This window comes from Saccopteryx leptura, unplaced genomic scaffold, assembly GCF_036850995.1.
Source record: "Saccopteryx leptura isolate mSacLep1 unplaced genomic scaffold, mSacLep1_pri_phased_curated manual_scaffold_23, whole genome shotgun sequence".
NCBI classification, from domain to species: domain Eukaryota; kingdom Metazoa; phylum Chordata; class Mammalia; order Chiroptera; family Emballonuridae; genus Saccopteryx; species Saccopteryx leptura.
In genome coordinates, this window is record NW_027095705.1 from 572111 (window position 1) to 600006 (window position 27896).

At 40.1% G+C, this 27896-nt stretch overlaps 1 pseudogene; it reads right to left on the reverse strand.

Moving 5' to 3' along the window:
* Positions 1–501: 501 nt before the first annotated feature.
* Positions 502–27896, reverse strand: part of LOC136386951 (uncharacterized protein C2orf78-like) — a 46504-nt pseudogene continuing 19109 nt past the window's right edge.

Genomic DNA, 27896 nt, shown 5'->3' on the forward strand with positions numbered 1-27896 from the left:
GCTATTGTTACATCCCAGGAGACAGACCACAGCAAACCCAAAGTGAATTTTAGAAGTTTTATTGCAAACCTGCGCAGGGACTGCAGGCAACCCACGCAAGGGAACACTGCAGCACTGAGCTTCTAAAATGGCTCCTTTTTATAGGGTGGATATCTAGGCTGAGCAACCAAGCAGCATTTACAAGGGCGGGAGAGGTGTGATTAGCTGACCTTATTCTTGGCTAAGTCTCTAGGATAGGGCTTCCTGGATGTTGGGTACATAGTATTCTGTGGAAAATATTGCTACATTTCTAATGGTTGTTTATCTTTTTTTCCTCCAGCCATGTACTGGATGTCTTCAGTTTTCATGGTTGGTGGCCTGCACCTCTTGTCCTAAGATGTCACAGCTATTATTTTATTTAACTTTATTAGGTTTTAAAATAGATCAGAAAAGAGAAATATAGAACTATCTATGAAAAAAAACAGCTGGTATCCAAAGTGGCACCAACAGTTCTAGCGTGTCTTATCTTGCATACCCGTAGGAAAGAGAAATTTCCATTTCCTCTTCCCTGGCAATGAGATATTTCCCCAAGGCGGAGTTATGGGCAACATTCTCATGTTCAAGTTGAGCGTTCCTCTTCATGGCCTCCCGCTCTGACCTCTGCCAGTCTGCAATGGGCGTTGACATGACTGGCCCATAAATATCAGGTTTCTTCCATGCAATTGGTTGTAGAGCAAAGTCTTCAAGTAGATACTGATTCTGAGGCTTGAGTGGGGTCTGGCGCTTGGTCACAGCAGTGTGAACAGGGTCCCTCTGGAACAATGTACTAGATGATATTCTGTAGGGTGCAGGCCTAGAAGAGGCAGACTGAGGGACACTAGACCTGGTAGGGTTGGTCCAGCCTGGCTGGGCTAAGTCGGTCAAAATTGTCCCAGCCGTTCTGGCAGGAGCTGCCAAAGATGCAGGTGTCGGCTGGGATGAAACAACTGCAGTGGGCTGAGCTGACTTAGATCCAAGGCGGGCAGCATTGGTTAAATCTGGTTGGGCTGGGTAGGTAGAAATTGGCACAGCAGGTCTGGCGGGACCTGTCAAAGATACAGGATACGGCCGGGAGGAATTGACTGAAGTAGACAGAGTGGAGATAGAACCAGGCCGGATGGGGTCAGCCCCAGTGGGCTGATGTGATGCCAGACACTGTACCTGCGAGGAACAGGTCGAGCATGAGGCTTGTCCACAGTTGGAAACACCAAAGGTACCAACCTGACCTTGCCAGGAGGTGGCAGCTCATACTGAGGTGGTGATGAACTTTCTATTTCACACTGCCGACTGGCTTCTGTGGTTTGGCAGGCATTTTCTCAGGACCTTTGGCCTCACATAGGGTATCCAGGCATCATTTAATAGTTGAGGCTGGCTGGTGGCCTTTGGGGTTGCTTCAGTTTCCCAAGGCCCTGGAGGAAGAGAGTTCCGTTTTCTTATCGAGCTTCTTCCCCAGAGCATGAAACACCTGCACAGACTCCAGCATGTGCATAGCTAAGGAGCTTCGAGGCTTTCTGAAGGCCTCTTGGATCATCTCAGGTTGATTTCTCCTCCGCTTCATCTTGGGAATGGTTGGGTCCTCTTGTGCCTTGACCTTTTTTCATGCTGGATTGCAGTCTTCAGCTTTTTTCTCGAGTTCTTTTCCTTGGTTCTTTTTGCCTTTTCCTGCTCCTGGCCATTTCATTTGCTGTGCCTGCTGGATGCCCGTTTCTGGGGTTTCCTGTTGGAATCCTTGGCCGTGTTCGCAGGAGCCCCATCACTGGCTGCAGCCTTGCACATCCCCACTTCTCCCACGAGCACGCAGCCAGGTCTCTCAGGCTGGATTTTGACCTTGGGAGCATCACTGTTAGGCTCAGAGGCTGTACGTTTCTTCCTCCTGGCTTGAACAGAGAGAGTCTGTGTGACACTTGACCTTCTCTGCAGTTCATTGAACTGGATGTCTCTGGGGTCTATGGTTTTGCCCACTATGGGGAATTCAGATTGATCATCATCCAAGGAACTTAACAGCTGTGGAAGGTAAATATCCTCCACCAGTGCAGCGCTGTCTTCCAAACCATAATCAGGCTCAGTCCCATGTTCAACTGTCTGTTGGTCCACCAGACTCAAGCTATTGTTGTCCAGCCCAGTGCTTTCACAGCCCAGGTGCTCCTCTTGGCCAAGGGGATCAACGCAGGCCAGAAGCTGGTGGATATATGGGATTTCTAAAGGGAGCAGTAGAGGAATTTTGTTTTCTCTTGGCTTGGATTTAATATCATCAGAATTCTTCTTCTTTTTTTGTTCTTGGCATGGAGCTGGAGGCATTGCCAGAAAATCACTAGGACTATAGACTGGAGTAACCTTTGAAATGTCCCCTGGCTTGGATGGTGGGTTATTCTCAGGTGTCTGTATATTTTTATTACTGCAGGACATGGGCAGTTCTGGAGTTGGTGGTAGACAAAAAGTTTGAACAGGAGGTTGCAGTCCCAGGGAAGACTCCATTCCCAGGGATGTCTCCATCACTACAAAGGAATCAAGGAGAAGTCAGTCAGTCTTGGTAAGTGTGATGCTCCCTCTATCAACAGTGCAGCACTCGTACCCTTCCAACAATGGGAAGAACATTTCTACTAGTCCCTGTTAGGGTTCAGAGAGTGCCCTACACTAAGAGATAGGAGGCAAGTGTTCTAGTTCTTACTGGTCACCTTTAGATGTCCTTGTTCCTTGTACTTGTTGATTTTCTTTATAATTCACAGGGTTTTTGTAATTAACAACAAAAAGTAAAGGTGATATTTAAAATGTTTTGCAGGCCTAGCTTCCTTGTAGGGCACCCTTTTCATTCTCTCACTCTCTTGAGTGAACAAGAACACTTCACACCACAGAGTAGGAGAGGGAAGGGAGCTAATCCTAATGAAATTTATAAGCAAGGACAGACTGTTAGCATGCTTGCTATGGACAAGATCTTGGAACACAAAGAGTGGACTCCTGGCATAAAAGTAAGAAAACTTTTGCCCTGGCCCAAAAGCTCATTTAGTTAGAGCATCATCTCAACCCGCTAAGGTTACCGGTTCGATTTCCAGCCAGGGCACATACAGAAACAGATTGATGTTTCTGTCTGTCGGTCTCTCTCTACCCCTTTTCTTTCCTCTCTCCTTAAAATCAATACAATAAAATTTTAAAAAAAGAAAAGAAAAATTTAAGCTGCTACTATCAAAATAAGACATCTGAAGTGCCTTCCAATGGGACAAAAGCAATAAATCAGGGAAGGAAGTTCATTACAGTGTACAGTACAGGGGTCTAATCTAGGAGGGCTGTGAATAGTGTGCCATCTCTTGGTATGCTCTTGGGGTTCTCATACATAGAGCATACAGGGCCATTACAGTGTCCCCCCTTCCCAACTCTATCAGCTGTCCTCAGCTAACAAAGCATCTGAGGTTTGAGAGCACTGACTGATGGTAAGAGTTATTAAAGGCACAGGACAGAAATTCTACCTGTATGTGTACTCACAAGTTGCCAGCTCAGAATGATCCTGGTTTTGAATGCTGACTTCTTCCATCTTGTTGGTTGTACTCACCTTGCAAACTTGTTTCTGTGATGGGTTGAGCAGACACAGAGTAGCAGATTGCAGAGGTAGAGGCTGATGGTATCACATTTATGGGCTGAGCCTCCTTTAGTACCATGAGCACATGTGGTTGAGGGGCAGAGGCCCTGCTCTGTGTGTAAAACATGGAGCCATGGGATTGCAGGTAGGTGCCCAGTTCTCCAGAGAGCAGGGACCCCACTGTGCCTTGATTATAGTAATACACATGACTTCCTTCCTGGTAGGGAAGTGACAGGCTGTGACCCTGATTTGGTATCTGAGGCGGTGCCCCCCGGATGAAGCTGGGATAAAGTGGTGGATAAGGGGAACCATGTTATTGGCATCTGGAGTTTTAAGACACTGGGATGCCATGGCCGTGGAGGACACAGCTGTGGCCTGCTCAGTGACAGAAACAGTGAAGTCTCTGAGTGATGATGACTTCATCTCAGTGCCTCCTGAGAGAGCCCACTCAAAAGTACCAGCATAGATGCAGCTGAATTGGAGACCTGCCTCTGGCCAGCAACTCCAGACAGCATAGTTGCGCTAGAATGCTAGTAAAGGTGGGCACTTCCCATGAGTGGCTGGAAAGAGGGGCCGGAGGCTGATGGCAGTAGCCATGCTGAACTGCCGGCTGGAGCAGAGACCCCAGAGAAATTGGAGACACTTCCTGTTAGGGAGGCTGCATTGCTCACTACAGGAAGAGAGATCTGCAGAGAATTGGAGATTCCAAGTAAAGGTGGATTTTGGAAAGTTTCTGTAAAGAAGAAGAGCGTGATGGAAAAAAAAATCAGTGAGATTGATAAATTCTCACTATGTTTGAAGTATGGCATTATCTTAAGATTGTTGCTATCACAAAGCCTCCAATGGCAGTCCTCACTGAGATATCAAAAATGAAACAGTTTGTGATGGGAGTGAGTGCCAGAGCTGTTTGCTGCTCTTCTGTATTCACTTCTGTCTCCCAACGTGGGCAGAAATGTGCAGAAGACCCAAGTGGTGTGGTTCCTGCACTGTTCTCTAGGGTAGATGCAGTCACTTGCTGCCCTATCTGTCTCTCTACTGAGCCTGCAGTAGGGATTCATGCATCTGCTCTTTCCTAGAGGCAAAGCATTGAGAACCAGGCGTCTTTGGAGAGCGTCTGTTCTCACAGTCTCACTATGTGAGTGAAGAAACGGAGTCTCAGACATATCATATAGACTTCCTCATGTTCTGAATTATGTTAGTATTATCAGCAGGTTACATAACAGAAGGATCCCAACTTCTGTTTCAAGACTCTGCTCTGAGCGCTATACTGCGAAAAGCATGGGACAATAGAACTTAGAATACAGGTGCTTTTCTTGTGCCTAGAAAACAGTGTGGGTAGTACCCTTGTAATCTTCAGTGTCTCATTTTGCCTCAGAAACCACATGCCCCTCACTAAAATTCAGGTATAGCTTAGTCCAGTTGGTCATGGGTCATTCTTACTCTTTTCAGACCTGGTTTCTGATCCTACCTTATAATGTCTATCTAAGATTTAGTTTCTTAAGAAGTGCTTTTGAAAGAAAAATGTTATTTAAACTAGTTAGCTTTTTGTACTTATCTGTGAAGTAGTTATAAAAGTAGCTACATAATGATTCATATGGATAAGTGATATATTACATACGATTTATATGGGTAAAGTTACAAGTTCTGAAAGACAAAGAGAAAAGTCATGAAAAACGTATCACAGAACTAAAAAGAAACAAAAAACTATGAATGAAAACTCAAGCATAATGCAAGCATCTAATCATAATACACTTACTAATAAGTGAAATTGTATTATACTTGCAATATTATATAAGTGGACATACCTCTCCTATTTTAGTAACTACTATTAACCAAAAAGCTGCCCACAGTGGCATGTTATTTTGAAAGAATTCCTAACTAGTACGTACAGACAAAAAAAGATATATATTGGTAAAAACTGAGCAGCAAAATGTAACAAATATAGATGTGTAGGTAGTTCCCCTGCCTATAGACAAATATTTTCTGAAAATACTGGTATAGTTACAAACAATATCTCTTATAGGGGGTGAATATCCTAAATATATAAAGAAGTCACAAAGCTCTGAAACAAACAAGCATACAATGCAATTAAAAAAGGGGAGAGGACCTGAATGTACAGCTCTCCCAAGCAGACATACAATTGGTTAATAGATATATGCAAAGATACTCACCTTCACCAGCTATTCGAGAAGTGCAAATCCAAACTACAATGAGATACCACCTGTTGGATTGGCTATTATTAACAAGACAGGTAATAGCAAATGTTGGAGAAATTGTACAAAAAAAGGAATCCTCATTCACTGCTGGTGGGAATGCAAATTAGTACAACCGTTATGCAAGAAAGTATGGTGGTTCCTCAAAAAATTAGGCATAGAATTGCCATATGAATTAGCAATCCCTGTCTTAGGTATCTGTACCCAAAACTAAAAAACATTGTTTTGTAAAGACACATACACCCCCATTTTCATCACAGCATTATTCATAGTGGCCAAGACATGGAAACAGCCAAAGTGTCCCTTGATAGAGGACCGCATAAAGATGATGTGCTACATATATACAATGAAATACTACTCAGCCATAAGAAATGATGACATAGTGACACTTATGACAATATGGATAGATCTTGAGAACATTATACTGAGTGAAATAAGTATATCAGAAGAAACTGAGAATTGTATGATTTCACACAAAGGTGGGATATAAAACTGGGGCTCATGAACATACATAGATCAAAGTGAAGTGGTTACCAGGGGAGGGAACATGGGTGAGGGGGACGAGGGAGGCTGTAGAGGAAGGGTGTAAAGAGGGACAAATATAAGGTGATGGAAAATGATTTGATTTGGGTGATGGGTATACAACATAATCAACAGTTCAAATGCTATAGAAATGTTTACCTGCAGCCTATTTACTCTTATTGATCAATGTTACTGTGTTGAACTTAATTTTCTAAATAAAACTTAAACATGGAAAAAAAAATGAAAGAAACACTGGTATAAAGCAGGAATCAAATGAAGTGTAAAGAAATTCCATGAAGGTGCTCATTCATATATTTCTCTATATTATTGAGCAAAGAACAGATCTTAAGTCTATTAGAAATCTATATAGATATTTTGCCCTGGCTGGCTGGCTCAGTGGCTGGAGTGTCAGTTCAGCATATGGATGTCCTGGGTTAGATTCCCAGTCAGGGCACATGGGACAAGTGGCCATCTGCTTTTCTTCCTCCTCCCTCAGCCTCTTCTCTCTCTCTTCTACCCCCAAAGCCAGTGGCTCCGTTGATTCCATCATTGGCCTGGGAACTGAGGATGGCTCGTTTGTTAGAGCATCAGCCTCAGGCACTAAAACGATCTCGAATGATTCGAGCATTAGCGCCAGGTGGGGCTAAAGATTATTTTATTGATTTTAGAGGGAAAGGAAAAAAGAAAAACAGTGAGAGATAAGATCATTAATCTGATCCTGGGCCCTGGCCGGTAGGCTCAGCGGTAGAGCGTCGGCCTGGCATGCAGGGGACCCGGGTTCGATTCCCAGCCAGGGCACATAGGAGAGGCGCCCATTTGCTTCCCCACTCCCCCCCTCCTTCCTCTCTGTCTCTCTCTTCCCCTCCCGCAGCCAAGGCTCCATTGGAGCAAAGATGGCCCGGGCGCTGGGGATGGCTCCTTGGCCTCTGCCTCAGGCGCTACAGTGGCTCTGGTCATGGCAGAGCGAAGCCCCAGAGGGGCAGAGCATCACCCCCTGGTGGGCAGGGCATCGCCCCTGGTGGGCGTGCCGGGTGGATCCCAGTTGGGCGCATGCGGGAGTCTGTCTGACTGTTTCTCCCCGTTTCCAGCTTCAGAAAAATACAAAAATAAATAAAAAAAATTAATCTGATCCTGTGTGTGCCCACACCAAGGATCGCAGCAGCAACCTCTGCACTTTGAAACTATGCTTTAATCAGCTGAGCATGGGCATGGAGGTTTTTATGGTTTTCTTAAAACATAGATTATAATTATCTTTATGATCCAGGGAAGTGTCATACCCAAAACCTTAGAAAACATTACCACCGGAATCCAAATTAAAAAATAAATGTGGGGATCCACAGGGGACACCATAAATTTGGTTTAGATAAATGTGAAATGAGAGGTGTGGGAATTGACTGTTTCTTTTTCTTCTTAGGTAGCTAAGATCTAAAGACATGGTGGTGGATTGTCGGTCTGTTGTGTGTGTGTGGAAGAAAATACCTGTGACAATGAACATCAGATTTGATTTAAAACATACTTATCACACACAGGAATCAGTCTTTCTGATTCAAGTTAGGACACGCACTGTTAAAAAAAATCTTAATCTTATTTTTAACAGACAGAGCATTGGCATCATTTAAAAATCAGAACAAAGTGCAACACTGAAATTCTGTTTCATGCAGCCCCTAGATAGCCAGATTTTGTGAGTTTCCTGTTTATTGGAGACATCATTTCTAAAACATACTTTTAAATGTTTATGCTTCAAAGTGCCAAGTGCCAGTTTTCAGAAAGGCAATAGACAAACAGAAACAAATGTCTATGTTTTTTGGTTCAGCTGCTTTGCCTAGAGATATCCTATTCTGGCCTGCCTTTCTTGTCCAGTTTATTCATGTAAGCATTTGTTAAAATCAACTTAGTTGTGCCATCCAAAGAGCAGATTAGACCCTACACTCTCCGTCTGCTACAACTGAACATCTTTGGTTCCCCTCAACATTCCATTCCAACCAACTTTTTGGCTCCTGAGAGCTCCTCCAAGCTCTCTTCTTCATCCGTTCAGCTTCCCCTCCTTCATTCTTCTGCTTCCCTCCCTCCTGGTGCCCATTGCACTGTGCTGATGAACAAAATCCTTAAGTTTCTTACATTTAAATACTTGCCTCTATATAGCCCATTACTCTCCATATTCTCTCCCTGTTTTCTCTTCTCACCTAGTTTGGATAGAAAACTTCAAAATCAGGTGAATATTATAGTTTGAACAGCACTACACTGAAACTACTGACATTGAAACATTAATTATGGGAGACGATTACACATGAGACATCTGGGATATATAGTGCTAGTTCTCTCCACCATGCCAGTTTTCTCTCTGCTTCTCTTAAAACATGTCAAGAAGTGTTTATTTCATTTTCTACATAAGTGCTCTTTTAATACGCTGTGTTAGAAAAGTTAGGGATTAGCGAGAACAGCCTACCTTACCCAGTGATTAATAGATGAGGAAAAAAATTTTGTGAGAGTCACTGACTTCTCCATGGTCACATAGCCAGAAAATGTCAAAATCAAAACTGAAATCAGTTTTCCATTTTCTAGATTAATACTTTCCACTATTATTGTATATTATCTTGTTTACACTACTCTTAAATATAGGGGAAAAATTATCTAATAATATCTTTATCAAGTTTTATTTGTTACCTGACATGATGAAGAAGAAGATATATCAGCAATAGATTCAACGGTTGAGGAGACAATACTTGACTGGCTAGAGCCAAAGAGCGCATGTGTCCAGTATGAAGGTCACTGGTCACTGGTTACTGGCCACTGGTCAATTGCGATTATCTAACTGTATTTACAAATCCATGGAAACTGCAAGGTTCTCTCAGATGGTGATAGGTTTGGTGGAGAATGATGTCACAAAGCAGGCAGTTAAAAGGGCTGAGAGAGCCAATAGATTGGTCGGATTGCCAACAAGAAAACAGGATTGGACGGAGGGAGCAATAGGGGAACTGAGCCTACACATTTATCGCTGAGCTCTGGGCACTGACGTGATAGTCAGCAAGACACATCTGATCATCTCATGTTCCCAGGGCTCTTTTGTTAGGGAAATAGTCTCACTATTTCTTTCTTTTCTTTGTTCCCTAACTATTTCTTAATGACATTCATTAACAAAATTAACTAGTAGTTACTTATATTCTCTATGATATAGCATCTAACATACAGACCTTTCATTAATATAGTACATTGTTAGTTTCTGTAGAGAGAAAGAAATGGGACAGGTAGGTTGCACAATTATTTTTATCTTGAAATTAAATCACTCCAGCTTGAGTGATTTTACAGCAACCTTTGAGGAGCAAAGGAAGGGGATTCAGGAGTTCTTTTTGTGAAGTAGTTAAAAAGCTAGTGAAGTTTGTCATGTGCATTTTGGGGAGAACGATGTGGTCCTAGGCTGTTTTAGTTTGTTCTCGAGTGCTTCCTTTCTTGGGCTGGGCTGGGTAGGTTGGATTTGCTCTCCATTTTCTTCTTCATTTAGGCATTGTTTCTGAGAGCAGCTTTGATCGTGCATTCTTACACTCATGGATGTTGCTTCCTGTCAGCTTCCAGCAGCAGGAGTCTTCTTTTCAGTGTCCAGTACTTCCCCGAATGGACTCTGCTCATGAGAAGCAAACACCGAAGAGCTAGGAGTCAGTTGATGAGAAACCTTCCTTCCTGCAGCCTTTGGTTACAGTTCATCTGCCATAATTTGGTACCTATCATTCCTTGGGCCATGTAGGCATCCTGCCATCCTGCTCTTTCACATATGCGAGGCATTCGTGAGATTTTTCTTTTCTCCTCTTCACCTAAATTCTATGCTCTGTGGCAGTTACTGTAGTCTCCTGCCCCCTGGCAAACAGCCAGTGCAGAACTTTGGGCTCCTAAGGTTCCCTGTCTGCCATGCTGTTGCCCGGCCAGGCAGAAAGGAGAGGGCAAGTCAGAGAAAGACAGTGACAATCATGAGGAATAGGGAACGGGGAACATGAACGTAGACAGGAAAAAAGATATTTATGTGGAATTTTTGCTCTCTGTGAGAAACAAGTTGACACCATTTGGTTTCACTTTGTATTAATATTTCAGAGGTTTTTTCCAAGCTTTTTACGCTTGGGGAGTGGTGAACAACAAATTATTTCGGAACCAAGAAGGCGGAAATAACCCTAAGCATAAGCAAATTAAAGTGAAATCATTGGCATTTAATCGTTCAGCAATTAGGTTAGATCACTGTTTCAGGGACCCACAGAAAGTTCTGGCAGACTGGTCTATGGAATAGAGGTTGAAAAACACTATATACTGCAGCAACTGCCATGAATTTGTTCACTAGTGAGAATTACCTTAAATAAGATTTTCACTTTGTTTCATGTCATATCAACTCATTTACATGATTCATTGCTATGTTTTTAGAATATGGATTATTTTTATGCTCTCTGTCAGAGCTCTGGGTTTCTTCATATTTTTTCTTCCCAGTCTTATTTTTGAAGGTCCCGCCCTTGTAAGACACATTGTGTGTGGTTTTCTTGATGACTTTATTTAAAAGCATCCTGAACTCACTTGACCTGAGGGATCTTGTGGAGAAACTTTAAAATGATCTGTGAAGCAGCCCTTGTGGTGAGTTACACTGTGCACCCGAGCAGGGGAACAGATGTGTGCAGCCAGCCCCTGTGGCCTGCGTTGGCTCTGTTCTTCTTCCCTTGCTTAGTGCTTTCCTCACGTACCACTATTGTCACTATGAGTGAGAGCTGAGGTGCTAATGACTTGCACAGGGTGGTACAAAAGTAGGTATTCAGTTGTTTGTATGGAAAATAATACAACAATTAATGAATAGAAGTGTAAGAATAAAATCTGTTTTGTGAACTTACAACTGAAACCCTGTACTTGCCCCTTCCCCACATCTGCTCGTGTATGGAGTAGCTGGTTTTAGAGAGCAAATCTATAGATCTATGCCTTATCCTTAGTGGTGAGCTGTTAGGAGGACCTAGATCAATCTTTCATGGGGCTATTTTTTAGTGTCAATGTGTGGGAAGATGCCAGGTGCCAGATGCCAGGAGCCCACGAGATGATAGCTCATAGATTGGATCTCCAAAATGACACATGTCATTTATAGGCCTACTTTTCCTATTTGAGACATGTGTGTTTTCATAGACGGTGTATGATATTTACCTAAGGAGAAATTGTGAGCGGTGTTGCAATGCAGAGAGATAGCTAAAATTTACACTAATTTTTTTTTTCAAAGAGTTCCCCCTCAGACTGCCGACTTCCATGATGCAATATGTGCTCAATATCTGCAGGGCAGACCAGTGCGTCCTTTTTCTGAGTTCCCTCAGAAATGAAGGGAATCTATACGTACTGCAGGGTTGGTGGTAAAAGATGGGAGGAAGTGTTGTAACAGAGTCTGGTGGCGATAAAATGTTTACATGTTAAGGTATCGGTTCCAACATTCGGTTCTATCTTGACAAACCCTCATTAGGCCTTTCCTGGTCCCCAGCATCTATATGTTCTCTCCATAGTTCCAGCCAGTTAACTTCAGCTTCTGGCTCACCATCATCTTAACCTCTGCAGAAATCGTCAATGTAGGAGAAGGAACCTAAAGAAGTTTAGTACAACACTCAGAAACAGCATCAAACTCCACGCTGACCTTAAGCCTTCTTTTAATGGAATATTGTCTTGTCTCATAGACCAACTACCTGCATTTTTTACCCAATGGGATAATAACTAGGACCTGTCTTGATGAAGCATACACAGTTCGTCTACCTCTGGACTCTTCATTACTCTCACTCTTGATTTAATTAAAGACTGGAATCCCTCAAAGTCTCCATATATTGTAGCTGGGTGATACCAGATGCTAGTAAATTTTAGAGTATCAAGTACTTTGTTGTTTGGAGCTCCAAAAATTGCTCACTTCTGTATTTTCCACCCAGTGCACTACATACCTATTATAGCATTCTTTTACTTTGTGTTAGATCTACTCCCATCAAAAGTTCTGTTCTTTGTTAGTCTTCTTTTCTGGAAACCATCTTGTCCCAGGTCTAGATTTATTGTATTAACCATAAGCACATTTGTTCCCACCTCAAGCTTTTTGTCATTAACAAATTGGAAGTAAAAGACCAAATATTGTTTCTCTAGTTTTAGATAGATTTATGTCACATTTTGTATATTTTCATGTCTACAGATATTTGTGCCAATATATTTTTTTGGCCACTACATGCCAGAATTCCAACAGAATATTTTACATTTTAGCACCAAATTTGAATGTGCCTCACCGTAAGTGTGCAAAGTGTGCTGTGCTAACTTACAGCTATTTTTTTAAATATCAGTTTCTGAATATAAACCCAGTTTGAACTATATGGAAGTGTTTAGAATTGTTAATGCCTGTGCATATACACTTGGTTAGAATATGATAGTCACAGAAATGTGAAAACGAGTGATCTTTTTACCCATTCATTCATTTATTCATAACTGACCTTTCTGACTCTGACTCTGTTACCCTGATCTCAAATGGTTGTGAAGCTTATATATACACAGTAATATATATATATATATATATATATATATATATATATATATATATATATATATATATATATATGTATGAAGCTTATATATATACAGTAACACTGTATGTAAGATACTTTCAGAGATTAGAAACTAAAAGTTAAAAATCAAAAGTCCTTTCATATTATAATTACATTTTGCTTATATAATACATATTATAATCTACATTTTAACCTGATATTTGGTATTCTATTCTGCCTTCAGACCTATGGAGGTCTTGCTGCCCTTTGCTGTTTCACATGGAGCAGAATGGAGAGGTTTTCTAACCGACACAGATCTCTATGCGCAGTACTGTGGAAACCGCAAGACTTGAATCCCATTCTTGCTTCTTTCTGTTATTTTTTGTTGTTTTATATAATGTAAATGTGTGCTACCACCTGGCACTCAACAGGGACCTAATAGATGTGTCATTGTTAACACAGTATTTTTGGAGGGTAATCACACAGCCAGTAGCTTTCAAATACTTAAGTTTGCATACCCTTTGTTGTAGAAATTCTACTTCTAGGAATATAGATGTAGTTGCCTACCTGTTTCAGGATGTTCACATTGCAGTCTATCTGTAAGAAAAAAAAACAAAACTAAAAACAACTAAGTGTCCATCAAATTTGGACCACTTATCTAAATTATGATACTCATGCCTGACTAGGTGGTGGCGCAGTGGATAGAGCTTTGGACTGGGATGCGGAAGACCCAGGTTCGAGACCCCGAGATTCCCAGCTTGAGCGCAGGCTCATCTGGTTTGAGCAAAAGCCCACCAGCTTGAATCCAAGGTCACTGGCCCCAGCAAGGGGTTACTTGGTCTGCTGAAGGCCCGCGGTCAAGGCACATACGAGAAAGCAATCAATGAATTGTGTACCTGCAACATTTCCGATTTGGATTATCAGTGTCACCCCAATAAACTCAAAAAAAGGAAGAAAACTTACTTGCTAAAAAGCATTCTCTTATTAAGAAAGAATAGATAACTAAATATCAATCTTACAGAGTAAGTTCATTTGTAATGTAATATAAATAAATGAAATATGAAGTTAATGTCTAGGTGCATGCTTTTAAAACAGGTACAGATTTCATGTCTTTGTTTAGAGAGTTACCACCATAACTGCAATTTAAAGGACACTTTTGACCTAAGTGGTGAATTTCCATCTACTGTGCATCGTTTTCATCACAATTGTAATTTCATACGTTTCACAGTTATTCAATGGTAATAAATTTCACTTTTGTATGTTTGTGTACTATAGTAGTGCGTGAATAATGAGCATGTCATAATTTTTCTTTTATTTTTATGAATATATCAGCTGTGTTATGAAGAATAAGTACTGGGGCATTATTGAATGGTGTCATTTGTAGTATGTCAACAAAAGATGTTTTGTAAAATGACAGAAATATTAAAAAATTTCAACACTTATTAAAACCATTAAAATTTCCTTTTCAGATTATAAAATTCATATATGTTCATCATGAAAATTTATAACACAGAATTCTATAAAAAAAAAAAGGAAAAAGCCCTTCAAATCCTACCAGTTAACATCTTAATTAAAACAAAAAATATTTTAGCAAGAGGAAGCAAGGCAGGGACAGGGTCCTGCATTCACCTGGACCTTGATTTACAGAGCAAACCCTAAGAGGGTGATGGTGTGCCCTATGGGGTACTTGCTCCTTGTAACTGGAGCCATTTTAGCTCCTGACGCGCAGGCCATAAAGCCATCCTCAGTACCTGGGGAAAGCTCACTCTAGTGGAGCCCTGGCTACAGGAAGAAGGAAGGAGAGAGAGTGAGAGAGAGAAAGAGAGAGAGAGAAGCTATAGGGGGAGTGGTGGAGAAGCAGATGGATGCTTCTTCTGTGTGCCTTGAGACACCCACATGCCATACTGACACTCCACCATGGAGAAAATTGGCCAGGGCCCTACCTGTTAATATTTTAAAAGATTATCACTGTTAATAGCATTTCTTATTTTATTCTTGTCTTCTATTTTCATTCAAATATATTTTCATTTTATATAATTGAATAGAAATTACCAACATTGCTTGGATGTCTAGAAGGTGCTAGGTATTTGCCTTACTGATTTTCTATGCACCAGCTCATATCCCTGCCCTTACTTCTGGATACACCAGCATTTACCTTGCAAAGTCTCCTAGTTATTCATTCTCATAACACTTTATAAGATAAATGCTGTTATTGCACCCATTTTACCTACAACCACTAAAATAACACAGTACCTTTCCCAAGGTCTTACCCCTACTGTAAAATCATGTTTTACCAATGGTTTGGATGTTTTCCTCACTTTCTATATTATGACTGTGTCAGTCAAGGTAGATTAGATCAGAGGTCAGGGAAACTTTCTGTGCAGGGCGAGATAGTAAACATTTACAGCTTTGCAGGCAGTGCGGTCTGTGTTGTATCTACTCTTTTGCTGTTGTAATACAGAAGCATCCACAGACAATACGTAAATGTAGCTGTTTCCCAGTAAACTTTATGTAGACAAATAATTGATGGGCAGGACTGACTCGAGGGCTGTGGTGAGTGGAGTGCTGGGGTGGATTAGGCTGCAATTCCGGGCCTAATGCTCACTGGCTTCACATGACAAAAGTTTGTCTTGCTCACTCTCCAGTGCCTGTGGGAATCAGTGGGAAGAATCATTGCTGTGACTAGCGACCCCGTCTGCTTAAGGCTTCTTTGCAAGATATGCTCCATGTTGTTTTGTTTTTCAGCTAGGAAGGAGGACAGATGGGAGATTCTGTTTTCAACTTGTTCAGGAAAGAAGTAAGAAGAAAAGGAGAAAGGGAAGGAAAAGATACACATTTCTGAGCAGATCCTGCCTGCAGGCTCTCCTCTACGTGCCCACAGGCTGATTCCACCTCTTACAGTGGCCAATGTCCCTCTCCCCGTGAGCTCTTTCAGGTGTTGTGATTTGCTTGTGTTTTTCTTTTTAATTTCATGAATTTTGGGGGGTGATGTTGGTTCACTAAACCATACAGGTTTGAAATGTATACAACTCACAAAACATCATGTCGGCACTGTATATCCTGCACCCTTTGTGCAAAACAAAGTCCTTCTGTCTTCATTTATCCCAACTGTGCCCGTGTGCACCTGCCCCCACCCCTGTTTTTCTCTGGCTATCCCCACACTTGTCTATGTATGCATTATTTAGACATTGTTTTCTGCTTAATCCCTTCACCTTCTTTCATCGAGCCCCTCAAACCACCTCTCCTCTGACAGCTGTCAGTCTGTTTTAAGTAACCAGGCCTCTGTTACAGGGGTTCATATATTCTTTGGAATTAGTGTCTTGGGTTTTTCAATGTTCCCAGAAGTGGGAATGTTGGGTGAAAGGTCAGTTCCATTTTTAACTTTTTGAGGAAACTTGATAGACTTTTTACAGTCTGCATCCCGCCCACCAACAGTGCAGGAGGGTTCCCTTTTCTCTCCATCCTCCCCACCTCTTGTTGTTTGTTGAGTTAGTGATGATAGCCACGCTGACAGGCATGATGTGATCCCTCACTGTTGTTTTAATTTGCGTCTTTGATGATGAGTGACTTTGAGCCCTTTTTGATATCTGTGGCCCTGGCCGGTTGTCTCAGAGGTAGATCGTCAGGCTGGTGTGTGTATGTCATGAGTTCAATTCCAGGTCAGGGCATATAGGAGAAGCAACCCTCTTCTTTTCCACCCCTCCCTCTCTCCTCTCTGTCATTTTCTTCTTCTCCCACAGCCATGGCTGGGTTGGAGCAAGTTTGCCTTTGGCATTGAAAATGACTTCATGGCCTGGCCTCAGGCAATATAAGAGCAGCAGAGCAAACTTGCCAAATGGGAAGTGCATCGCCTCATAGAAGGCTTGCCAGGCGAATCCCGAATCCCGGTTAGAGTGCTTGCGGGAGTCTCTCTCTCTGCCTCCCACTTCTCACTTACGAAAAAGAAAAAATAAGATATGTCTATTGGTGATTTGTTCTCTTTGGAGAAGTGTCTATTCATGTCCTTTGCCCATTTCTTAATTGCATTTTCTTGATGTTGTGGTGTTTAAGTTCTTCATATACATTTTAAAAATTAACCCCATATCCAAAGTATCAGTGGGTAAATATGTTCTCCCATTCAGTGGCTTTTTTTTTTTCATTTTGTATATGGTTTCTGTAACTGTGCAAAAGCTTTTTAGTTTGATGTAGTTCCATTTATTAATTTTTTCTTGTTTCCCTTGCCTGAGGGGCTATATTGGTAAAAAGAATTCTGTGAGAAATGTCTGAAATTTTACTGCCTATATATTTTAGGATTTTTATGTTTTTCTAAATTCCATTTAAGTCTTTAATCAATTTTTGAGTTTATTTTTGCAAATGGTACAAGTTGGTGATCTAATTTCCATTTATTTTTCCCGGATCTGTCCAGTTTTAATTTCCAACACCATTTATTGATGAGAGTTTCTTTACCCCATTGTGTATTTTTGCTTCCTCTGTGATATACTGACTGTAAAGGCATGGATTTATTTCTGTGTTCTCTATTTTGTTCCAATCATGTATATGGCTGTATTTTTTCAGAGAGAGAGAGGGATAGACAGGGACAGACAGACAAGAACAGAGAGAGATGAGAAGCATCAATTATAAGGTGCGCGTTGCAACACCTTAGTTGTTCATTGATTGCTTTCTCATATGTGCCTTGACCGTGGGCCTTCAGCAGACCGAGTAACACCTTGCTGGAGCCAGCAACCTTGGGTTCAAGCTGGTGGGCTTTTTTGCTCAATCCAGATGGGCCCGCGTTCAATCTGGTGACCTCGGTGTCTTAAACCTGGGTCCTCTGCATCCCAGTCCTACGCTCTATCCACTGCGCCACTGCCTGGTCAGGCTATATGGCTGTTTTTATGCCAATACCATACTGTTGTGATCCCTATGGCCTTGTCACGTGATTCCTCCAACTTTCTCGTTTATTGTCAATGTTGCTGAGACTGTTTGGGACCTTTAATGGTTTTGTATAAGTTTGTGAAATATTTGTTTTAGATTTGTGAGTAATGCCATTGGTATATTAATAAGAATCACATCAAATCTGTAGATTCCTTTCTTTGTAGGGATTTCTTTTCTGTTAATATTTGCTGTTGGTGAACATGGTAAATGCTTCCCCTTATTGTATGTTCTTCCGTTTCTTTCTTCACCATCTTATATTTTTCCAGGTACACATCTTTTACCTCCTTGGTTAAATTTATATGTCCGCATCATATTTGTGGTCATTGTTGTCATGATTGCAATAGTAAATGGGTTTGTTTTCTTAATTCTCTTTCTGATAGTTCAATATTGGTGTATAAAAATGCCATCAATTTCTAAATATTAATTTTGTATCCTGTACCTTGGCAGATGTATTCATTCTACCTGGTTGTTTTTTGGTGAAGTCTTTAGGGTTTCCTTATACAACATCATGACAGTTTAACTTTCTCCTTTCCAGTTTGGATGCTTGTTATTTCTTCTTCTTATCTAATTGCTGTGGCTGGGATGTTCAGTACTATGTTGAGTAAGAATGATGAAAGCTTTTTTCTGGTCTCTTTCCTGATCTTTTTTTTTATTATTATTTTTCTGAAGCTGGAAACGGGGAGAGACAGTAAGACTAACTCCCGCATGTGCCCAACCTGGATCCACCCGGCACATCCACCAGGGGCGATGCTCTGCCCATCTGGGGCATCACTCTCTTATGACTAGAGCCACTCTAGCGCCTGGGGCAGAGGCCAAGAAGCCATCCCCAGCCCCCGGGCCATCTTTGCTCCAATGGAGCCTCGCTGCGGGAGGGGAAGAGAGAGACAGAGAGGAAGGAGAGGGGGAAGGGTGGAGAAGCAGATGGGCAGTTCTCCTGTGTGCCCTGGCTGGGAATCGAACCCGGGACTTCTGCACGCCAGGCGGACACTCTACAACTGAGCCAACCGGCCAGGGCCTCTCTTTCCTGATCTTAAGGGAATTGCTTTCAGTTTTGGCGCATTGAGTGTGATGTTGGCTGTGGGTCTGTCCTATATGGCCTTGATTATGTCAAGCTATGATCCTTCTACTATCATTTTCCTGAGATTTTTTATCGTACCTCTGTGCTGGATTTTATAAAACGCTTTTTCTTTTTTTTTTTTTCTTTTTTTTTTTTTAAATAAATTTTTATTAATGGTAATGGGATGACATTAATAAATCAGGGTACATATATTCAAAGAAAACATGTCCAGGTTATCTTGTCATTAAACTATGTTGCATACCCCTCGCCCAAAGTCAGATTGTCCTTCGCCACCCTCCATCTAGTTCTCTGTGCCCCTCCCCCTCCCCCCAACCCTCCCCCTGTCCCCCCTCCCCCCACCCCTGGTAACCACCACACTCTTGTCCATGTCTTTTAGTCTCATTTTTATGTTCCACCAATGTATGGAATCATGTAGTTCTTGTTTTTTTCTGATTTACTTATTTCACTCCTTATAATGTTATCAAGATCCCACCATTTTGCTGTAAATGATCTGATGTCATCGTTTCCTATGGCTGAGTAGTATTCCATAGTGTATATGTGCCACATCTTCTTTATCCAGTCTTCTATTGAAGGGCTTTTTGGTTGTTTCCATGTCTTGGCCACTGTGAACAGTGCTGCAATGAACATGGGGCTACATGTGTCTTCACGTATCAATGTTTCTGAGGTTTTGGGGTATATACCCAGTAGAGGGATTGCTGGGTCATAAGGTAGTTCTATTTGCAGTTTTTTGAGGAACCACCATACTTTCCTCCATAATGGTTGTACTACTTTACAGTCCCACCAACAGTGAATGAGGGTTCCTTTTTCTCCACAGCCTCTCCAACATTTGCTATTACCCGTCTTGTTGATCATAGCTAATCTAACAGGGGTGAGGTGGTATCTCATTGTAGTTTTGATTTGCATTTCCCTAATAACTAATGAAGCTGAGCATTTTTTCATATATCTGTTGGCCATTTGTATCTCTTCCTGGGAGAAGTGTCTATTCATGTCTTCTTCCCATTTTTTTATTGGATTGTTTGTTTGTTTGTTGTTGAGTTTTATGAGTTCTTTGTAAATTTTGGAAATTAGGCCCTTATCTGAGCTGTTGTTTGAAAATATCATTTCCCATTTAGTTGGCTGTCTGTTTATTTTGATATCAGTTTCTCTTGCTGAGCAAAAACTTTTTATTCTGATGTAGTCCCATTCATTTATCTTTGCCTTCACTTCTCTTGCCATTGGAGTCAAGTTCATAAAATGTTCTTTAAAACCCAGGTCCATGAGTTTAGTACCTATGTCTTCTTCTATGTACTTTATTGTTTCAGGTCTTATATTTAGGTCTTTGATCCATTTTGAATTAATTTTAGTACACGGGGACAGGCTGTAGTCGAGTTTCATTCTTTTGCATGTGGCTTTCCAGTTTTCCCAACACCATTTGTTGAAGAGGCTTTCTTTTCTCCATTGTGTGTTGTTGGCCCCTTTATCAAAGATTATTTGACCATATATATGTGGTTTTATTTCTGGGCTTTCTATTCTGTTCCATTGGTCTGAGTGTCTATTTTTCTGCCAATACCATGCTGTTTTGATTATTGTGGCCCTATAATATAGTTTAAAGTCAGGTATTGTAATGCCCCCAGCTTCATTCTTTTTCCTTAGGATTGTTTTGGCTATTCGGGGTTTTTTATAGTTCCATATAAATCTGATGATTTTTTGTTCCATTTCTTTAAAAAATCTCATAGGGATTTTGATGGGAATTGCATTAAATTTGTATATTGCTTTGGGTAATATGGCCATTTTGATTATATTTATTCTTCCTATCCAAGAACAAGGAATATTTTTCCATCTCATTGTATCTTTTTCGATTTCCCTTAACAATGCTTTGTAATTTTCATTATATAGGTCCTTTACATTTTTTGTTATGTTTATTCCTAGGTATTTTATTTTTTTTGTTGCAATCGTGAAGGGGATTATTTTTTTGAGTTCGTTTTCTAATATTTCATTGTTGGCATAGAGAAAGGCTATGGACTTCTGTATGTTAATTTTGTATCCTGCGACCTTACTGTATTGGTTTATTGTTTCTAATAATCTTTTTGTGGAGTCCTTCGGGTTTTCGATGTATAGGATCATATCATCAGCAAAAAGTGATACCTTTACTTCTTCTTTTCCAATATGGATGCCTTTTATTTCTTTGTCTTGTCTGATTGCTCTGGCCAGAACTTCTAGCACCACGTTAAATAAGAGTGGAGAGAGTGGACAACCCTGTCTTGTTCCTGATTTAAGGTAGAAAGTCCTCAGTTTTTTGCCGTTTAAAATGATGTTGGCTGATGGTTTATCATATATGGCCTTTATCATGTTGACATATTTTCCTTCTATACCCATTTTGTTGAGAGTCTTAAACATAAAATTGTGTTGTATTTTATCAAAAGCCTTTTCTGCATCTATTGATAAGATCATGTGGTTTTTGTTCTTTGTTTTGTTGATATGGTGTATTACGTTAACCGTTAACCGTAAAACGCTTTTTCTACATCTATTTAATGATCGTGTGATATCTTTTGTATTGTGATATCACGTGTTGATAGATTTTCAAATACTGTACTGAACTAGCATCCCCAGAATAAATCCTATTTGTTCATGGAGTGTGATCTTTTTAATGTATTTTTGGATTCATTTTGCTACTATTTTGTTGAGAATTTCATCATCTATGTTCATCACAGGTGTTGGCTTATAATTTTTTCCTTTATAGTATCTTTATCTGGCTTTGAAATTAGAAAGTGCTAGTCTCTTAAAAGAGAGCTTGAGGCCCTGGCTGGTTGGCTCAGTGGTAAAGCATTGGCCTGGTGTGCATGAGTCCCAGGTCTATTGCCAGCCAGGGCACACAGGAGAAGCGTCCATCTGCTTTTCCACCTTCTCCTTCCTCTCTGTCTCTATCTTCCCCTCCTGCAGCCAAGGCTCCATTGGAGCAAAGTTGGCCCAGGCACTGAGGATGGCTCTATGGCCTCTGCCTCAGGTGCTAGAATGGCTCCGTTTGTAATGGAGCAACGACCCAGATGGGCATAACATTACCCCATGGTGGGTATGCCAGGTGGATCTTGGTCCGGAGCAGGCGGGAGTCTGTCTGACTGCCTCCCCATTTCCAACTTCAGAAAAATATAAAAATGAAAAAAAAAAAAAAAAAGAGAGCTTAAAAATCTTCCCTCCTCTCTAATTTTTTGGAATTGTTTGAGAAGGCTAGGTGTTAGTTCTTCTTTAACTGTTTGGTAAAATTTGCTTGTGAAGCCACTGGTCTAGAACCTTTGTTTCCTGCGAATTTTTTGATTCCTGCTTCAATATTTTTTACTTGTAATTTGTTAATTCAGATTTTTGGATTCTTTCTTATTCAGTTTTGGTAGATAATATGTTTCTAAGAATTTATCCATTTTGTTGGCATATAGTTTTTGTTGTATTTTCTCACAATCCTTTGTATTTCTTTTGTGTCGGTTGTTACCTGTCCTCTTTATTTTGATTTTATTTACGTGGATCCTCTCTTTTTTTTCTTCTTGATGAGTATGGTTAGAGGTTTGTCAATCTTGTTCATCTTTCCAAAAGACCAGCTTTTCAATCAATTGATCTTTTGTATTATATTTTTCAGTCTTTTTTTTTTTTGTATTTTTCTGAAGTTGGAAACAGGGAGGTAGTCTGACTCCCACATGGGCCTGATCGGGATCCACCCGGCATGCCCACAAGGGGCAATGCTCTGCCCATCTGGGGCATTGCTCCATTGCAACTAGAGCCATTCTAGCACCTGAGGCAGAGGCCACAGAGCCATCCTCAGCGCCCGGGCCAACTTTGCTCCAATGGAGCCTTGGCTGCAGGAGGGAAAGAGGGAGACAGAGAGGAAGGAGAGGGGGAGGGGTGGAGAAGCAGATGGGTGCTTCTCCTGTGTGCCCTTGTTGGGAATCGAAATTGGGACTGCTGCACGCCAGGTCGACGCTCTACCACTGAGCCAAATGGCCAGGGCTATTTTTCAGTCTTTATGTCATTTCTTTGTAATCTCATCTTTATTATTTTTTTCCTTCTTTTTCCTCTTGACTTTGTGTGTTCTTCTTGCTCTAGTGTCTGTACATGTAAAGTTAGATTGTTTTTTGGAGATTTTTATACGTCTTGAGGTAAGCCTGTAATTCTGTGAATTTCCCTCTCAGGACTGCTTTTGCTTTGTCCTGTTGATTTTTGGTTATGTGTGTTCATTTTCTCTTGTCTCCAGATAACTTTTGATTTGTTTTTTTATTTCATTTTTAACCCAGTCATTGTTTAGTAACTATTATATAGCCTACATATGTTTGAATGTTTTATATATTTTTTAATTGTAATTGATTTCTAGTTTCATACCATTATGGTAAGAAAAGATGCTTTTTATGACTTTAATATTCTTGAATTTATGAAGACTTATTTCATGTCCTAATATGTTGTCTGTCTTTGTTCCATGTGCATTTGAGAAGAATGTATGTTCTGCTGCTTTGATGTGAAATATTCTGTGAATATGAATTAAATCCCTCTGATCCAGTGCATCATTTCAAGTTGCTGTTGTCTAGTTGATTTTTTTGTCTCGAAGATGTATCCATTGAGGTCAGTGGGGTGGAGAAATCTTCTATTATGACTGCAGTGCTGTCAGTTTCTCACTTAATGTGCACCAAGATCATCTTTATATTATATATTTAGGTGTTCCTTTGTTGGGTGCACATATGTTTACAATGGTTATATCCTCTTGCTGCACCAATCCTTTTAGTGTTATGTAGTGACCTTCTTTGCTTCTTGTTATGGCCTTTGTCTTGAAGTCTGTTTTTTTCTGATGTGAGCACAGCCACCCTGGTTCTTTTTTTCAGCCCAATTTGCATGGAATAATTTTTTGCATCCCTTCACTTTCACTCTGTGCATATATTTTCCTCTTCTGTGGATTTCTTCTGTAAAGCGGGAACGTGGTTCATATTTTTTTTTTCCATTATACAACTCTATGTCTTTTGATTGGATGATTTAATTTATTTCCATTAAGGTTCTTATTGATAGATAGTCAAATCTTGCCCTCTTATTCTTTATATCTGCATTCCACTCTCTTTTTCTATTTTCCTTTGTAAAACACACCCTTTAACTTTTTATTTTTTTTTTATTTTTATTTTTTTTTGGTAATACTGGTTTGCTGTTAATGAACTACTTTAGCCTTTTTCTTGGTCTTTATTTGGCCTTCAATTTAAAATGATAGCTCTGTTGGTAGAGTAGTCTTGATTGTAGGTATATGCTCTATATCATTTTGAATACTTCCCACCAATCCTTTCTGGCATAATATTGCTGTAGAGAAGTTAGCTATCCTACCTTTAGGAATATACCCTAAGAACACCAGAGAACTGTTCCAAAAGGAGAAATGCACCCCCATGTTTATGGCAGCATTGTTCACAATAGCGAAAATCTGGAAACAGCCCAAGTATCTGTCAGTGGACGAGTGGATTAAAAAGCTTTGGTACATATATACTATGGAATACTACTCAGCCGAAAGAACTGATGACATCGGATCATTTACAATAACATGGATGGACCTTGATAACATTATACTAAGGGAAATAATTAAATCAGAAAAAAACTAAGAAGTATATGAATCCATACATAGATGGGACATAAAAATGAGACTCATTGACATAGTTTAGAGTCTTATGGGAGCTTCATTGTAGGAAACTAACACTCTAACTTTTGTTGCTTTTTTATTTTATTTTATTTTTTGTAGGTACTTACCACTCTATTATTTTGTTCTCTCTTTGCATTGGCTAGATAGCTCATTTTGTTAGAGTGTTGTCCCAAAGCACAGAGATTGCTGGATTGATTCCTGATCAAGGTACGTACAGGAACAGATCTATGTTTCTGTCTCTGTATCTCCCTTTCTCTCATGTAAAAATCAAACAATCAAAAAGAAAAACAACAAAACCAGATTCACTCTTTGTCTTTAACCTTTACCATTGTAATTATGATATGTCTTGGTACGCATTTCTTTGTATTCATCTTGATTAAGATTTTGTATTATGAACTTGTGGGACTTTTCACCTGGTTAAGGAACATTCAGTCATTATTTTTCAAACAGGTAGGGAAGCAGAGAGACTGCCTTCCACATGTGAGCGACCGGGAACCACCTGGCAAGCCTACTAGGTAGCAATCCTCAGCCCATCTTGGGCATTGCTCCATTGCAACTAGAGCCATTCTACCACCTGAGGCAGAGGCCATGAAGCCATCCACAGTACCCAAGCCAATTCTACTCCAATGGAGCCTTGGCTGCGGGCAGGGAAGAGAAACAGAGAAAGGAGAGTGGAAAGGGTGGAGAAGAAGATGGGCACTTCTCCTGTGTGCTCTGACTGTGAATCAAACTTGGATATCCACACACCGGGCATACACAGTACCACTGAGCCAAACAGTCATGTCTTCAAACAGGTTATGATTTTTTGCTCAATTTCCTCCTTCTACTTCTACCCTGTGCTGTGGTTGTTGTTATGCTTGATGTTGTCCAAGTGGTTCCTTATAATTTCTTTTCTTTTTCTTTCTTTTTTTTTAAATAATTTTTTTTAATGGGGCGACATCAATAAATCAGGATACATATATTCAAAGATAACAAGTCCAGGTTATCTTGTAGTTCACTTATGTTGCATACACATTACCCAAAGTCAGATTGTCCTCTCTCACCTTCTATCTAGTATTCTTTGTGCCTTAGCCCATCCCCCGTTCCCTCTTCCTCTCCCCCCTCACCCCATAACCACCAAGCTCTTACCAATGTCTCTAGTTTCACTTTTATGTCCCACCTACATATGGAGTAATGCAGTTCCTGTTTTTTTCTGATGTACTTATTTCACTTTGTATCATGTTATCAAGATCCCAGTATTTTGCTGTAAATGATCCGATCTCATCATTTCTTATGGCTGAGTAGTATTCCATAGTGTATATGTGCCACAACTTCTTTATCCAGTCATCTATTGATGGGCTTTTTGGTTGTTTCCATATCCTGGCCACTGTGAACAATGCTGCAATTAACATGGGGCAGCATGTGTCTTTACGTATCAATGTTTCTGAGTTTTTGGGATATATACCCAGTAGAGGGATTGCTGCATCATAAGGTAGTTCTATTTTCAGGTTTTTGAGGAACCACCATACTTTCTTTCATAATGGTTGTACTACTTTACATTCCCACCAACAGTGGATGAGGGTTCCTTTTCTCCACAGCCTCTCCAACATTTGCTATTAACTGTCTTGTTAATAATAGCTAATCAAACAGGTGTGAGGTGGTATCTCATTGCAGTTTTGATTTAAATTTCTCTAATAACTAAAGAAGATGAGCATCTTTTCATATATCTGTTGGCCATTTATATTTCTTCCTGAGAGAAGTGTCGGTGCATGTCCTCTTCCCATTTTTTTATTGGATTGTTTGTTTGTTTGTTGTTGAGTTTTATGAGTTTCTTGTATATTTTGGATATTAGGCCCTTATCTGAGCTGTTGTTTGAAAAGATCATTTCCCATTTACTTGGCTGTCTGTTTATTTTGTTATCAGTTTCTCTTGCTGAGCAAAAACTTCTTAGTCTGATGTAGTCCCATTCATTAATTTTTGCCTTCACTTCTCTTGCCTTTGGAGTCAAATTCATAAAATGCTCTTTAAAAGCCAGGTCCATGAGTTGAGTACCTATGTCTTCTTCTCTGTACTTAATTGTTTAGTTCTTATGTTTAGATCTTTGATCCATTTTGAGTTAATTTTAGTACAGAAGGACAAACTGTAGTCCAGTTTCATTCTTTTGCATGTGACTTTCCAGTTTTCCCAGCACCATTTATTGAAGAGGCTTTCTTTTCTCCATTGTGTGTTGTTGGCCCCTTTATCAAAAATTATTTGACTATAGCCTGACCTGTGGTGGTGCAGTGGATAAAGCATTGACCTGGAAATGTTGAGGTCGCCAGTTCAAAACACTGGGCTTTCCTGGTCAATGCACATATGGGAGTTGATGCTTCCAGCTCCTCCCCTTTCTCTTTCTCTGTCTTCTCTCTCTATTTCTCTCTCTCTCTCTCCTCTCTTAAATGAATAAATTAAAAAAATGATTTGACTATATATATGTGATTTTATTTCTGGGTTTTCTATTCTGTTCCATTGGTCTGAATGTCTATTTTTCTGCCAATACCATGCTGTTTTGATTGTCATAGCCCTATAATATAGTTTGAAGTCAGGTATTGTAATGCCCCCAGCTTCATTCTTTTTCTTTAGGATTGCTTTGGCTATTCGGGGTTTTTTATAGTTCCATATATATCTGATAATTTTTTGCTCCATTTCTTTTAAAAAATGTCATTGAAATTTTGATGGGAATTGCATTAAATTTGTATATTGCTTTGGGTGATATGGCCATCTTGATTATATTTATTCTTCCTAACCAAGAACAAGGAATATTCTTCCATCTCATTATATCTTTCTCAATTTCTTCCAACAATGGTATATAGTTTTAATTATATAAGTCCTTTACATTCTTTGTTATGTTTATTCCTAAGTATTTTATTTTTTTTGTTGCAATTGTGAAGGGGATTATTCTTTTGAGTTCATTCTCAATTGTTTCATTGTTGACATATAGAAAGGCTATTGACTTCTGTATGTTAATTTTGTATCCTGTGACCTTACTGTATTGGCTTATTGTTTCTAGTAGTCTTTTTGTGGATTCTTTGGGGTTTTCGATGTATAGGATCATATCATCTTCAAAAAGTGATACGTTTACGTCTATTTTTCCGATATGGATGCCTTTTATTTCTTTGTCTTTTCTGATTGCTCTGGCTAGAACCTCTAGTACCACATTAAATAAGAGTGGAGAGAGTGGACAACCCTGTCTTGTTCCTGATTTAAGGGGGAAAGCCTTCAGTTTTGTGCCATTTAATATGATGTTAGCTGATGGTTTATCATATATGGCCTTTATCATGTTGAGATATTTTCCTTCTATACCCATTTTGTTGAGAATATTAAACATAAAATTGTGCTGTATTTTATCGAAAGCCTTTTCTGCGTCTATTGATAAGATCATGTGGTTTTTGTTCTTTGTTTTGTTGATATGGTGTAATACGTTAAC